The sequence below is a fragment of the Taudactylus pleione genome, unplaced genomic scaffold (assembly GCF_031769625.1).
Source record: "Taudactylus pleione unplaced genomic scaffold, aTauple2 ptg000010l, whole genome shotgun sequence".
NCBI classification, from domain to species: Eukaryota; Metazoa; Chordata; class Amphibia; order Anura; family Myobatrachidae; genus Taudactylus; species Taudactylus pleione.
This window is the reverse complement of record NW_028284413.1, coordinates 5,285,234-5,299,222: the sequence shown is the minus strand read 5'-3', so window position 1 is coordinate 5,299,222 and position 13,989 is coordinate 5,285,234.

Here is a 13,989-nt window from a genome sequence, read left to right as displayed (position 1 = left end):
TAAGCGCCAGGCCGCGTCAAGGTTCCTCTGTACTGGCACCCCTAATGCTACATAATAATAGCACCCACTCTGGGTCATAATTGCATATTGTTGTGCCACAGGATAACAGCACATACATAAATATATTTAAGTTGAGAGCCAACTCACCTGGAGGTACCCCAGAGACCTCCAAATCACACTACAGGAACCAGCACACCCTCTCAAAGTTGGTCCCCCAATTCTCCCTTTCCACCCCATAGCCCACAACCACTCAAACCTGCTCAGCAGTCTGTGGTTGTTGGAGATGCAGAACTGGGCTGGCGCAGTGTCAGAGGGTAGAGGTAAATGCTCTGGGGTCTACTTATCAAAGCCCCACCTCCTCTACTCCGTGAAAATTATTTACTAAAGGCTGAATATAACTGATATTGCTATTTGAGATATATAATACTAATTGGGGGGTGCTTATTATAAAATAAACTATAAATAAAGGTACAGTGAATTATATAAATACTAATGCAGGAATAAAACTACAATTTAGATGATTTGAATAGTTTTTGTAAATTTACTTTTAATGAAGAAAACCAAAACCAATACAAAATCATGGAGCCATAAAGCATTGCTGGCCAATTTATGAACATTACATTTTATAATATCATGTGTTATTACACTAAGGGCCAGATGTATCCAGTGTCTGGAGAAGTGGACTAGTGGTAATGTTGCCCATAGCAACCAATCAGCATTGAGGTAGCATATATTAAGAACATTCTATAAAATGATAGGTAGTAGCTGATTGGTTGCTATGGGCCACTTCTCCACTATTTTCACCGCTTGATACATCTGCCTTCCTGTATTATATTTATAAACACCTCCACCTACATTCTTTGTCAATTCCAAATAATTTTGTTGGGTTTGGAAACCAAACAAAAAACATGGTGTGGTTTCATCAACTCTAACATATAGTACCATGATATTTACACTGTAAAATTCTAAAAAAGAAAGTTCTACAGAATATTGTCATACTATATATAAACTACCAATTGGAGGAAAAGTCATTATTAATATTTTTGGTATACTGATAAATGAAAAATATTTCCCAAGCTAGAATGACATGTTCCCTGAATGTATACACAGTATTTCCCCTTTTTCTCCTTTTACATGCACTACTCAGCATACCTTCTGATAGAGTGAATGACACATTCTGACCATCTAGAAGAGCAGTTATTATGTTATCATCTGCAAGATACCACTCAACCTAAAAGCAAAGTAGAAAAGACGTCACTGTAGAATATTAGGGGATGGGCAGACAAAAGTTCTGTCATATACTATATATGATCTTTTATATACATAGCATTAGCACCATCATATTATGCAGCGCACAGACAATATTGTTATTTCACAACAATAATAAATAGACTGTGAGACTATAAGAGTCCTAAAACAAACAGATGTGGATGCAGTGCAGATATGAATGTAGTTTACTGATGTATTTTGTACTGTGTGTGAGTCACACTGTGCATGCACCCCAATTGTGTGCACACAAAGACACAGACACTGCATAGTAGGGCGTATATATATATATATATATATATATACGCACAGGAATTCCCACATTCTAGTAGTGTTGCCAGTGTCAGAGACAAGCCCTCTCCCATACATAGTGGTATTGAATTCTTGATCAATTTACTTGAACTGTTTTTTTTGACCTGTAATTATTTCAACTATAATGATTGATATTTCCTCCAAATCGTAGGCTCTGAGATGGCCAGTAACATTGCACCATTAGGTGCAAATATTTATGTGGACATTTATGAAAATATCGTAATTTTTTCTAGATTTAGAGAAAACATTTTACATTTTCGACATTACTGTACATTGATGACATTTTCTTTGTTTGGAGCAGTTCTGAAAATTCTCTACATAATTTGTTGAATTATTTGATGAATTTAGAGTAAAAACTCCTATTATATTTACTTTGACATATAACCCTAAGGAGTTTTGCTTTTTGCATGTTACATTTTATGCCACGGATGGGGGTATGGACTCAAGCTTAACAGAAAACCAACCGACAATAACACCTTATTATTTGAAAGTCATCATGTGTTTTTGTTAAGTGGAAAGAGTATTTAGTGTGGACTAGGTACCCGTGTATATTCATCCATGCTAGGACCGAAACATTGACTGTGCTTAATGCAATATGGCATCTGTTGAATAAACCTGTTAAGGTATATACACACAAGTTAAATCGGTACTCCACAGATAAAGGGTTAATACTTGCCCAGGTACCCTCCAGAGCAACCAATACACCAATGTACAATGGAAGATAGGTGGCACTCGAAGGTCTTGTAATGTTCAAGAAAAGATGACAAGCTGTGTTGGAATTCAACTTTTTGGTCTTGCAATCTTTATCAAGAACACAGCAAACACAGAAAAACATACCCTATATAGCTGTACATCTATAGTGAAACCAATAACACCCACCTGGGAGGGAGTGTGATGCTGGAGTGATGTCATCAGCCCACCCCCATCGAGGGCTGATGACATGACAACTCACTCCTGTTCTCATTGGGATCATGGCTGTTATCTTGCTTTACAAGTTTTTTGATATATCCAACAATTTTTTAGATATTTGTTTCCAGCATGTTTTTGGGATTTCCTTGGTTTTTTCCCACTTGCAATTTAACATATTTTTGTCCTATTTATTTTGCTCTTTTTTTCCTATTGCTATTGGGAACCAGATTATCATTTTTTTTCTCTGGACTTGTTCCTTTCTAAGACTTTTGTAGCTTGTTTTCTAGATTTTCCTATTTAGCCAATTTGCATATTTTCATGTTTCTTATCCAGTATATTTATTTAATTTCATTGTAGTGCTTTCATGTTTTTTTCCTTACTATTATCTCTTACACTTGAGATGATGTTGTTTCTTACTTCTACCTTCATTTTCACTTGGTCTTTTACTTTCACTTTACATGTACTTATCCCCATGAGAACTGTAGTGAGTTCTCATGTCATCAGCCCTCAATGGGGGTGGGCTGATGACATCACTCCAGCATCACACTCCCTCCCAGATGGGTGTTCTTGGCTTCACTTTATATGTTCAGCTATATAAGGTATGTTTTTCTGTGTTTGCTGTATATATATGTATATATATATATATATATATATATATATATTGCAACTAGCAGAGTGCACTGACCAGGGAGTTTTAATTTGATTAAAAAGACATACTTTACTCTTTACATCATAGGTGTGATGTTCCACGTCGTCATCAGGACACCACCAGTGAACACAGGACAGACAAATGCCCTATCTCCCAGAGCCCCCATAAATGTGCTTAGCAATTAACTCTACTGAAAACTACTCCCACAGCATCTTCCCGGGACTGTAAGTGGCACTGTTAGGGGAGATCAAGCTAAACCAACTACTTGCAGCCTACCTGTATACTTAATCCTAAAGGTACCAGCTCCGCTCAATCCTAAAAGATATATCCACTCATTCGTAGCATGTAAGTTACCTCCATTGACCTCGAAACTCTGCCTTATGGGTTCAAACTTCCGGTATGCATTCCACCACCACCGGAAGTTCCGCTGTCTGCGTTCCAACAACTATTCCAAGTTTAACACTTCCAGTTTGTGTTCCACCATTAACGGAAGTGAGACACTAGGTGTACAAGTATCATCCTCTGGCTTGTATTCCATTTCAGCACAGGAATCAGTTATTAAAGTGACCTCACCACCAACATTATAATCATAGTGGACGAGCTTACTAGTATACAATTATCTTATAATAAATTACATATACTCTAAATATATCTGCAGAGTATATAAGCTGAATCTAGGGAGATATATTATACAAACTTATAAACTCATAAAAAACATATAAACAGTATACACATAATCCAATTGTGAGTACCTCTACCATATGTACTCTATAAATAGAAAACAAAATAAACTTCAGATTACTATTATGGGCATCTGAGAAAAAATTTTAAAAGACAAAAAAAAATCAAAAAGGTTCTAAAAAAATCTGTTCCCATTTTTCCTGGTATAATATTTAATTAAGTCCTCTTATACCACTTTCACACAGAATTTTCCCTACTACCTGGCTTTTACCTGGCATTTAAGTGCCAGGTCATTTTGCTGATCCCAGCCTGAACCCCCTTTCAGACAGAAAACCAAATTACCAGGTCAAACATTTCTACCCGGTAATTTGCTGATTAGCATGGGTATTTTTTCTTTCTGAAAGAGTCAAACCTGGTCGATATACCCAGGTCTCCGACACTGGTAGAAACCAGGGTCGAAGTCCCGGGAAATTTGACCCTGCTTAACCTTTTCAAACAGAAAAAGGACCGGTGTTGATCAGCAAATTACCAGGTAGAAATGTTTGACCCAGTAATTTGGTTTTCTGTCTAAAAGGGGTATAACAGGTGTTTTCAAATACTTCCACATGTCTGTTTCTGGCCTGCTATTGTGGACTATTGGGATCCAAAAGTCCCTCTATAGATAGTGGTTCAAATAGTTATACCCATTTAATCCCCTTAGAGTTGCCATATCCAGTTTATGGATCCAGCTGGATTCTCTTCTCAGCAGCATCAGGTCACAGTCACCACCTTTCTTTAATGGTGGGACCCAGTCAATCATCATGCACTTCAGTGAGGAAACCTGGTGTTCCTTTAGTATAAAATGAGCCGCTGCTGGTTTGGCTGTATTGCCTTTTTTATATGCCAGCCTAATATCTGACCTGTGTTGGGTCATACACTCATGGAAAGTTCTAACCGTCTTCCCTTTGTACATTAAACCACAAGGGCATACTAAAACATATACTACATAGTCCATCTGACAGGTCATATGGTATTTTAACATAATCCGCTTTCCATTATGCGGATGTGGAAAGGAACTTCCAACCATCAATCCCCTGCATGTGGGGAAACCAAGGTAGCAGCAGCAACTTTTGTGCCCAGACAGCCAATCGCCTTGTCATCCTTTCTCAGTGTGTACATTTGTCCTGGAAAGAAGATCTCTCAAATTTGCACTTCTGTTTATGCTCCACAGAGGTGGTCTTTTTCCAGTCTTCCCCACCAGACTTGACTCTGTACAAATAAGTGGCCAGTGCTTTTTTACAGAACAGCACATAGAGTAGTGTCACATTTAACGCTAAGTATAAGCCGATCCTGTTGGCCAGAGGTAGCTGTCGACATCCTGTCACCAGGTATTTTTTAATAGTTCTATTGTAATTCCCACATGCAAGGAACCTCTGCTTAATCTCATTCAAATTAGCCAAATCAACTTCTGAATTGTTCCTGAGAACTCTCATAAATTGCAACACTGGAAGATTGCTTATTAGGGCATCTGAGTTGTGACTTGTCATGAGCTGAATCGTGTTCCTATCTGTTGGCTTTTGATACAATGTATAGGCTGGTCTGCCATCTTTCTTGAAAATCAAAACATCCAGAAAGCTCATCTGTAACTTATCAATTTAGGATGTGAATCTTACTGGACAGTCAATATTATTCAAGAATTTTACCATCTCATGGATGGACTTCTCATCATTCCACCATATTTAAAAATATCATCACTAAATTGTTAATAGTAAAGAATGTCCTCCTTGAAACTAGATAAAATATGGAGCTACTCATAATGGTTCATGTATAAATTTGCATAAGCGGGTGCCATGCTCGAGCCCATGGCCATCCTGGATTTCTGTATAAAAAAAATCTTCCCCATACAGAAAATGGTTATACTCTAACACTGTTTGCAAAAGTGACAGGCTCCCTACACATCATCACCATGAGGGATGATGGTTTAGAGGGAGCTCCCATCTATCGTGGCCAAATAACAATCATCTAGAATATTATTCAAACCTCTAATGCCTTCCAAGAAGTGACCCATGTCCTTGGTATACCTTTGTCTGTACAACACAATCCTGAAGGGAGTGATCAATTAACTGGGTTAGTGACTGTAACACCGACCCCCAAGCCAAAATTGCAGGGATTGTCCAGGGACTTGAGCACTTTTGGTAGTGTGTATATTATTGGGCTTACTGGGTGGTTAACCATTAAAAAATCTGCTAGCATATCATTAATCCACCCTTTACCTAGTGCCATCCTGATTAAGCCATCTACTTTTAAAGGCTACAGGGTTAAAGGTGAGTTCCCAAAAAGTTGTACTCTCACTCAACTGCCTGCAGATTTCCTGAGCATATTTAGTAAGATCCTGTAGCACAACTGCTCCTCCCTTAACTGCTCTGCCAATTACAATTGAATGGTTCTTCTGAATGGATTTAAAAGCACTCCTTTCAGCTTTATTTATGTTATCAAATCTGAACTGATTCAATCACTCAATCTTAACATCTTCAATCACCATCCTCAAAAGTTTATATACTAGGATTATTTGAAGGTTGGTCAAACCTACTGGAATTTTTAAAATTACCTACAACTTTCCCTGCTGCAATTTTTTGTTAGAGAAAAATTCTCAGAGTCTTAGTTTCCTCGCCATTTTGTAATGGTCAATTGACCAATTTGAAGCTATTGAAATCACAAGTTGGAATGAAACTGAGACCCCTCGTGAGAAGCAAGAAGTCTGCCTCAGTGAGACTATGCCTGGATAAGTTGAAAATCAGTTCTTTATTTCCCCGTGTTTGCCCCTGGGGAACCCTCTTATGCCTGCTCTTCTTCGGGTGTGGCCTCCTGGATCCATAATTTGGGATCTCGTGGCTACCCCTAAAAAGTCACCCGACAGGGGATGGGTACTTTATGACTCTAAAATCCCTGTATTGGATTGGTATATAAGATGGCTCTAGGGAGATATTTTATGCCCACTAACAAACTCATAAAAAACATAAATGGAATACACATAATCCAATTGTGAGTACCTCCACTGTATGTACTCGATAAATAGAAAACAATACAAAATTGATATTACTATAAGGTTCCAGGGTCCCAGGTGGAAGCTGTGGGAGGAATTTTTTGTAGGGTTAATTGCTAAGAGTATTTAAGGAGGCTCTGGGAGATAGGGTATTTGTCTGACCTGTGTTCACTGGTGGTGGTAAAAACGTTGAAATGTCAACCGGGAACATTTAACCTATAATGTAAAGAATAAAGTATGTCTCTTTGAATCAACTTGAAAAGCCTTGGTGAGTGCACTCTGCTTGTTGCAATAGAGAAATATAAATATGGTGCCTGCATTGGACGAATGGGTGGTCACCTCAGGTGAATACTAAATATGGTTAAGTGTGTGCTAACCGTCCTCTGGGGTGTATATACTGTGTGTGTGTGTGTGTATATATATATATATATATATATTATATTTATTTATATGTTCCCTTGTGCTTAGATTTAACAGTAAATATATGCAGAATATAAGTGCTGCTTTATCCTGTTTTTTGATTCTGTGTTACCATAGCCACGCCAAAAGAGTATTACAATACATATTGCTAGATTTCTTAATTGTACTGTGGGTGAATATGTAATAAATTCAAGAGAACTCCTTACTTTATCTGCCTCACCAGAGTTTATGTACAAAGAAAAACACTGTATATTGAGGGAACAGAATTATCAACTACTATCAAAGGACTATTGTACATTGGCTCAATGTCAATTCTTAACATGTGATTAGCTGAAAGTTATTAGTCAGAAGGGCAATGTATTTGATAGTATAACCTACATAACTGATTACTCTAAAGGCAAACCGCAAGTTCATGAGTTCCTAATGGTGAAAAGAGCACTCTGACAGAGAACAGGAACATTTTATTTTAAAATGTCAAAAATGAAAAATTGGTATGCAATAAAGTATTGACTAAAAGGAACAATAGCACAAAACAGAAAGCAGTTGAGCAAAGATATGCACCATAAAAATGTATATAACCCATATTGTTTTTTAAAATTCCCAAGGATACTTGGACCTCCACACTACAAAATACAATCATGTTTTTTAAATTAATATTCATTCATTAAATTTTCCTTCTCATCAGAGTGACACTCACTTTTACACTGGCAGTGGGTGAGGTATACTGCACAGCAAACACCTGGAAGTTAGTGGCCATTGCTGTACCGGTCCGCACTGTACGTCCCTGTAGCATGAAGGACGTATTCACATCAGAAGTATTAACCAAGATAAAATCTCCAAGTCCATTGAAAGTGTAATTGAGTCCATCCAGGGTGGCAATGTGGGGATCTCCAAACATCCATCCTGTAAATAAAGACACAACAAAACCTATATTAATACAAGATGAACCCATATTAATTGAAGGACATTATACAAATTTTAGGAATTTTCTCCTTTGCTGAAATGCAAAAAAAGCAGTTACTCCCAATCGTGAATCTCAACCTCAATAATCTCAAAAACAGATCATTAGTATCTGAACCATAATACTGCACTAAATCATACCACATCCACATTTATACTACTATACCATTGCAGTGAAGCACATATTGGGCCTCATTTGCACCCACGGGGCCTGTTTCAGAGGTGTACAGTATGCAGTGACAATGTCACGCAGAAATAGGCAATGTTTTAGTGTGTGCATGCGTCTGGGTGGCAACGCGAGTGCATTCCCGTGTGTCTGCATACAGATACAGCACATAATCTAATGCACCATCTGATAATTTTAGTGGTCCTTCCTTGGATATAACAGGAGTTGGCGAAGCAAACATGGGCATTTCGTGGGCATGTAGTTGAAAATGGCTACATCCAATGATACACAGCTGCTCACACAAGAGACCATAATCAGACAGGGAAACTGTCTGATGGTGCTACAGATGTAGCACCGATGATGCATCTAAATATGCACAGTGACAAAAATCCACTGTCATAAGATGCTGCAGGAGGGTGTCCTAGTTGTTTGAAAATCGGATGCAACATTAGCATAAAGATGCAGACACAACTGCAGCATAAGACACATCCATGGTCACCTCTGCATCCAACTTAGAATCAGGCCCAAAATGTACACATAAAAGGGAAATACACTTAGATGCAAAATCCGCGATACATCACACCCAGAGATACTTATATAGACCTAAAACATGATACCTGTTTCACTTACATTTTCTAGCATACAGTACTCTCATCGGGATGAGGTCACAAGTTACCCTGCACTGTGATTAACACAAGGGTATCCACTGAGACCACTTTACTACAAGTAGGTACAGTGGGCCTGATTCAGAGCCGGACGCTCTGAACGAGCGCTCGCTCTGAATGAGGGCATTTTTTTTTTTTTGTGCGGCCTCCTGGCTGCTCACATAGCTGTGGGTGACCACCCACAGCTATTGCGAGCGGCCAGGTTGATGGTCGCGATGGTCAAGACCATCATGACCATCGGGCTTGCGATGAGACCCTTGTGGTAGGGTCTTGTGGCCGCAAACCCCAGAGAGCTTCTGGCTCTAATAGAGCCGGCTGCTCACCCACTGACATCACTGGTAATGTCAGTGGGGCTGCCCCCAAACGGCAGGCGTTCCTTCGGGAATGCCTCAGTTTGTCCAGCCACCCCCCCTGCCCGCCTACCAAACGGGGTGAGCTGTCAATCACCATCGACAGCTCGCCCCCTTTGGTGCGAGACCCGGAGTGACGGAGCACCCGTCGCTAACCGGGGCTCACGCATGTGCACGATGGAGCCGGCTCTGTCGTGCGCATGCCCAGTGGGCAAATATCGACCGGGTCTGAATCAGGCCCAGAATACTATTCTGACTTTGAATTGACATCACCGTCATCTCATCCTCAGCTCACTGTACGAACACACAGAGGAAATCTGAAGCAGTATGTAATTACCCTCCTCTCCCACCCCCTCCTACCAATAACCTAACATAACATTAGCATCTTCTGCACTTTATGCATATTGCACATGACTTACTGTACTGTATCTGTCATCACATATGTTCTTTGAGAACATATCTGTACCAATGCCTACAAATTATAATAACCTGCATAATCTTATTCAGTTGACACAATAACAACTGCTCATTCTGTTAAGCAACAGGGTTTTTATTCAAGATTTTGAAACAATTAAAATACTGTAAGATACTGTTTATAAATGGTGATTCATTGTTTCATCTACTGATGTTTTCATATGTCATGCTCATATAAATGTGAGGAACTCTACATTGTTGCAAACATTGTTTCTGAGTTAAGAGAAAAGCAAAAATAGGCAAGTAATTTTATACCTTAGCAAAACCATGTTGTACTGCAGGTGAGAAACATTTATAATGTGCAGAGAGATTTAAGGCCCCCATACATCAGCATTCAATCGGGCAATGCTACTTTTGCAGATGATTGTGTAAAAAAATGTTTGGGGTTTACAGATCGCAGATTATGACCAAAAAGTTATTGGAGTTTGTGAACCAGGTTGTGAACCAGGTTGTCCAACCTGTTGGATTTCACAACCACTTGGAGCAGTAAATTGCTAGTGTGTGGTAACAATCAGCCAATTTGCTGACCTTTACTAATACAATGATGGGCCTTTCAAAATTGGCAGATCTGTTTTTCCTTTAAATGATCTGCAAATCATTGGAAAAAAATGTAATGTACTGTATGGGCACAAATTGGTGAATTGGGGAATCTTTTAAATTGGGGGAAAAAATAATAGACTCTGTGGGGTAAATTTCCTAAAGTGAGAGTTTTTAGAAGTGGAGGTGTTGCCAATAGCAACCAATCAGATTCTACTTAACATTCAACTAGCACCTTCTATAGGATATTAGCTAGAATCTAACTGTTTGCTATGGGTAACATCTCCACTTCTAAAAACTCTCACTTTAGTAAATATACCCCTGTGAATCATTTTTTTGTGTTAACTGATGTATGGGTCCCTTTAGATATAAGAAGAGCATGACCAAGGTTAAATCTAAATTGCAGTTAAAAAAAAAGCTGTCCAGCATTTGTGAGCTTCATGCAAAAGTACCCGATATTTACCCTGCATGCAAAAACAATAAATGTATTTGACCCCATGCATTGCAACATGGTTTCTTTAAGTGCACAATTACTTGCTTCTCATGCTTTGCTCCCAACTCATAATCTGCCCCCTTTTCTCTAATGTTACATAAGTGGTTTTATTTGATAATATTATACTAAATATTAGAAACCACATGGTCAGTTTATATGTAATGTATATTGTACATTTGTGTTTTTCTTTGTGATTTGACTCTTTTCCTTATTTAATGATATTTTGTTGTTGTTTTGTATATTTCACTGTCTTACAATAAGTAACAAGGTTTATATTTTAATTATATTGTGATAAAATGTAAGTATTAATAGTGTCACTGAGTGCATCTACCAAAAGTGGTACCCCTTTACTTTCTCTCATAAAGTTTGCATTTGGTCCAGTTTGATAGCTCCAACTCTCCCCCTTTGACTATAAATACCAGTAAATTTTTTGCCATATACTTCATATGGAAATGTTTCATTGATTTAATGCAAATAAGCTGGTGTGGTCTTCTCTCTTTCTCTCTTTGAATAAATGTTGACGTAATAAACCATTTACCGGGAATCAGGGGTCTGTAATGTCTGCAGTTGATTGGGGGTCTCTTCTGCATGTACATTGAGCAAAACTGGGGATCTTCCACTTGATTGCAACACAAGTCATATGTGTCAAGCTCTGGGTCTAGTAAGAGATAATGTCTGTCAAACAGTCATAATCCAGGACAAATAACCCAATTTGCACAGTACATTAGATTAATATTAGGGGGTATATTTACTAAAGGCCGATTTTAATCGATTTCAAATCAATATAAATTGATTAACATCTATGTATTTCTGGGGCTAAATCACACATTTACTAAAACTTAAAAATTAATAAAAAATAGTCAGAAAAATTTGTGATTTAGCCCCAGAAACACGACATCAATGTTGATCAATTAGATCACTTTGAAATGTATTAAAATCACTTAAAAATGATCTTTAGTAAATGTACCCCTACAATATGTCATTTTAACAGTCACAATTGGAAAACAAATCTGGATAAATGTCATATTTTTTTGAGGACTGCAACATTGTAATACTTTTTATTTGCATTATACAGCAAAAATCACTATTTTCAGCTGTTCCCATGAACACTGTTGCCATAGAGAAGTCCTTACTTTATGTATCTATACGGTAGAGGCCAAAGAAGTGCTAGAAAGAAGATCAAGAAAGATCACTATGGATTCTCAAAAATCCAGCTAACAATGTATCTGATTTTACTTTCCTCTATGATTAGTGGTTGACAAAATATACGACCATTAGCCCAACTCTGTTAAACATGCTGAATTTACAGAAGCGCAATGCTATTAGAAGAGCAATTCACATGTTGTTTTCATTAACTCTGCCATGCCATCTGTGCACAGTTCAGCTCTTTCCATGTGTTGGTGGCATCTTACATTACTTTCTGATTTGCCTTATAAATTCAATTTATGTAAAACAATATTTCACATCTTTATGCAGTTTTTCAATCCTATTTAATAATAGTGTGTCAATATGACAAGTAGTGCTCTGATCTCTCTCCTCTCTCAGGACCTGATTCAGCAGAGGACACTGTAGCTATCACAGCTGCTAACATGGTAGCAGCTGTGATAGCACTAATATGGCAGTGTAGCAGGAGGCATCCTACCTCCTGCATGCACTACTGAACCGAGTTGCGCTCTAGATTGCAACATCGGATCAGCTGCGTGTCCATGGAGTCACACAAGTCGGGCGCCACAGATGCCAAAATGAGGCCAGGAATTTTCTGGCAGCTGACGGGGATCTTGACCTCATCACTCTCACACAATGGCAGCGACCTGCCTTTGTTTTGGGAAACAGAGGCTGTTGCTGCCCCCCTCCTCCAACTGAAATGGCAGCAGACTGTCAATCACTGACAGTCTGCTGATGAACTACGAGCGTTATTGCAGACCAGTACTGCACATGCGCAGTATGGGTCCGGCACATGTGCAAATTCCTGAACATCAGGAATCTGCATAAAAAGCTTCCCTGAGTACTCTGCTGAATCAGGCCCTCAGAGCATGGTTAGGTAAAAGCAACAGACTTCTTTTGGGTGTGTGTTAATAGTTTTACAGAAGCTTTAAGAGTAAATGAATAACAATACTTTACAACACTACAAAACCACAAAATAAGTTTTTTACCCAACAGATTTTTACTTCAAATGATCATGTGATACAAAAATATATGTCGTACCCCAGATACTGGGAGTACCACTTATAGTAGTGTGCCCTTGTATAGATATTAAAACATATATCAGAATTGTATGTAGGGTACTATGGGCCTGATTCAGACCCACTCGCAAGCGGCTGTCCGCTCGCAAGTGGGTCGATGGTGTGCACTGCGCATGCGCATGACGGAGGGAGCTCCGTCGTGCGCATGCGCCAGACGCGACGAGCGAAGGACTTTCCTTCGCTCGTTGTGTCTGATCAAAGGGGGCGTGCTGTCGATGTTGATTGACAGCACGCCCCCTTTGGTGGGCGTGCCTCCTAGACGGAGGCGTTCCCAAGGGAACGCCTACCGTCTGAAGCCGGCCCCACTGACATCACTAGTGATGTCAGTGGGAGTGATTTTGGCTCTGATAGAGCCAAAATCACTCCAGGGCTTGTGGTCGAAAACCCCGACCACAGGCTTCTGGTCGCACTGGCGATGGTCGCAATGGTCAAGACCATCGCGACCATCATCCTGCACGCTCGTATGAGCTGTGGGTGGTGACCCACAGCTATACGAGCGTCCAGGAGGACGCTCCATTTTTATGGAGGACGGCCCTCATTCAGAGCAAGCGCTCTGCTCAGAGCGTCCGGCTCTGAATGAGGGCCCATGGCTGTTATAATATGCCAGTATTTATATTGTTCTTTATTTATTATGTTGGTGCTCTGGACCCCACAAGGGTAACCCAGAGCCAACAGGGAAAGAGAGGAGTGAATAAAGCAGTGGGGAGCCAGCAGCAGGTCACATGACAGAACCGGCTGGTACCAGCAGTAGGTGGCTGAGGTGGACAGGTATGGCAGTTACAGGGAGCCCTGAGGGAGCAGTCAGGGGGGTAGATGTATTAACCGTGAAGCGGCAACAGTAC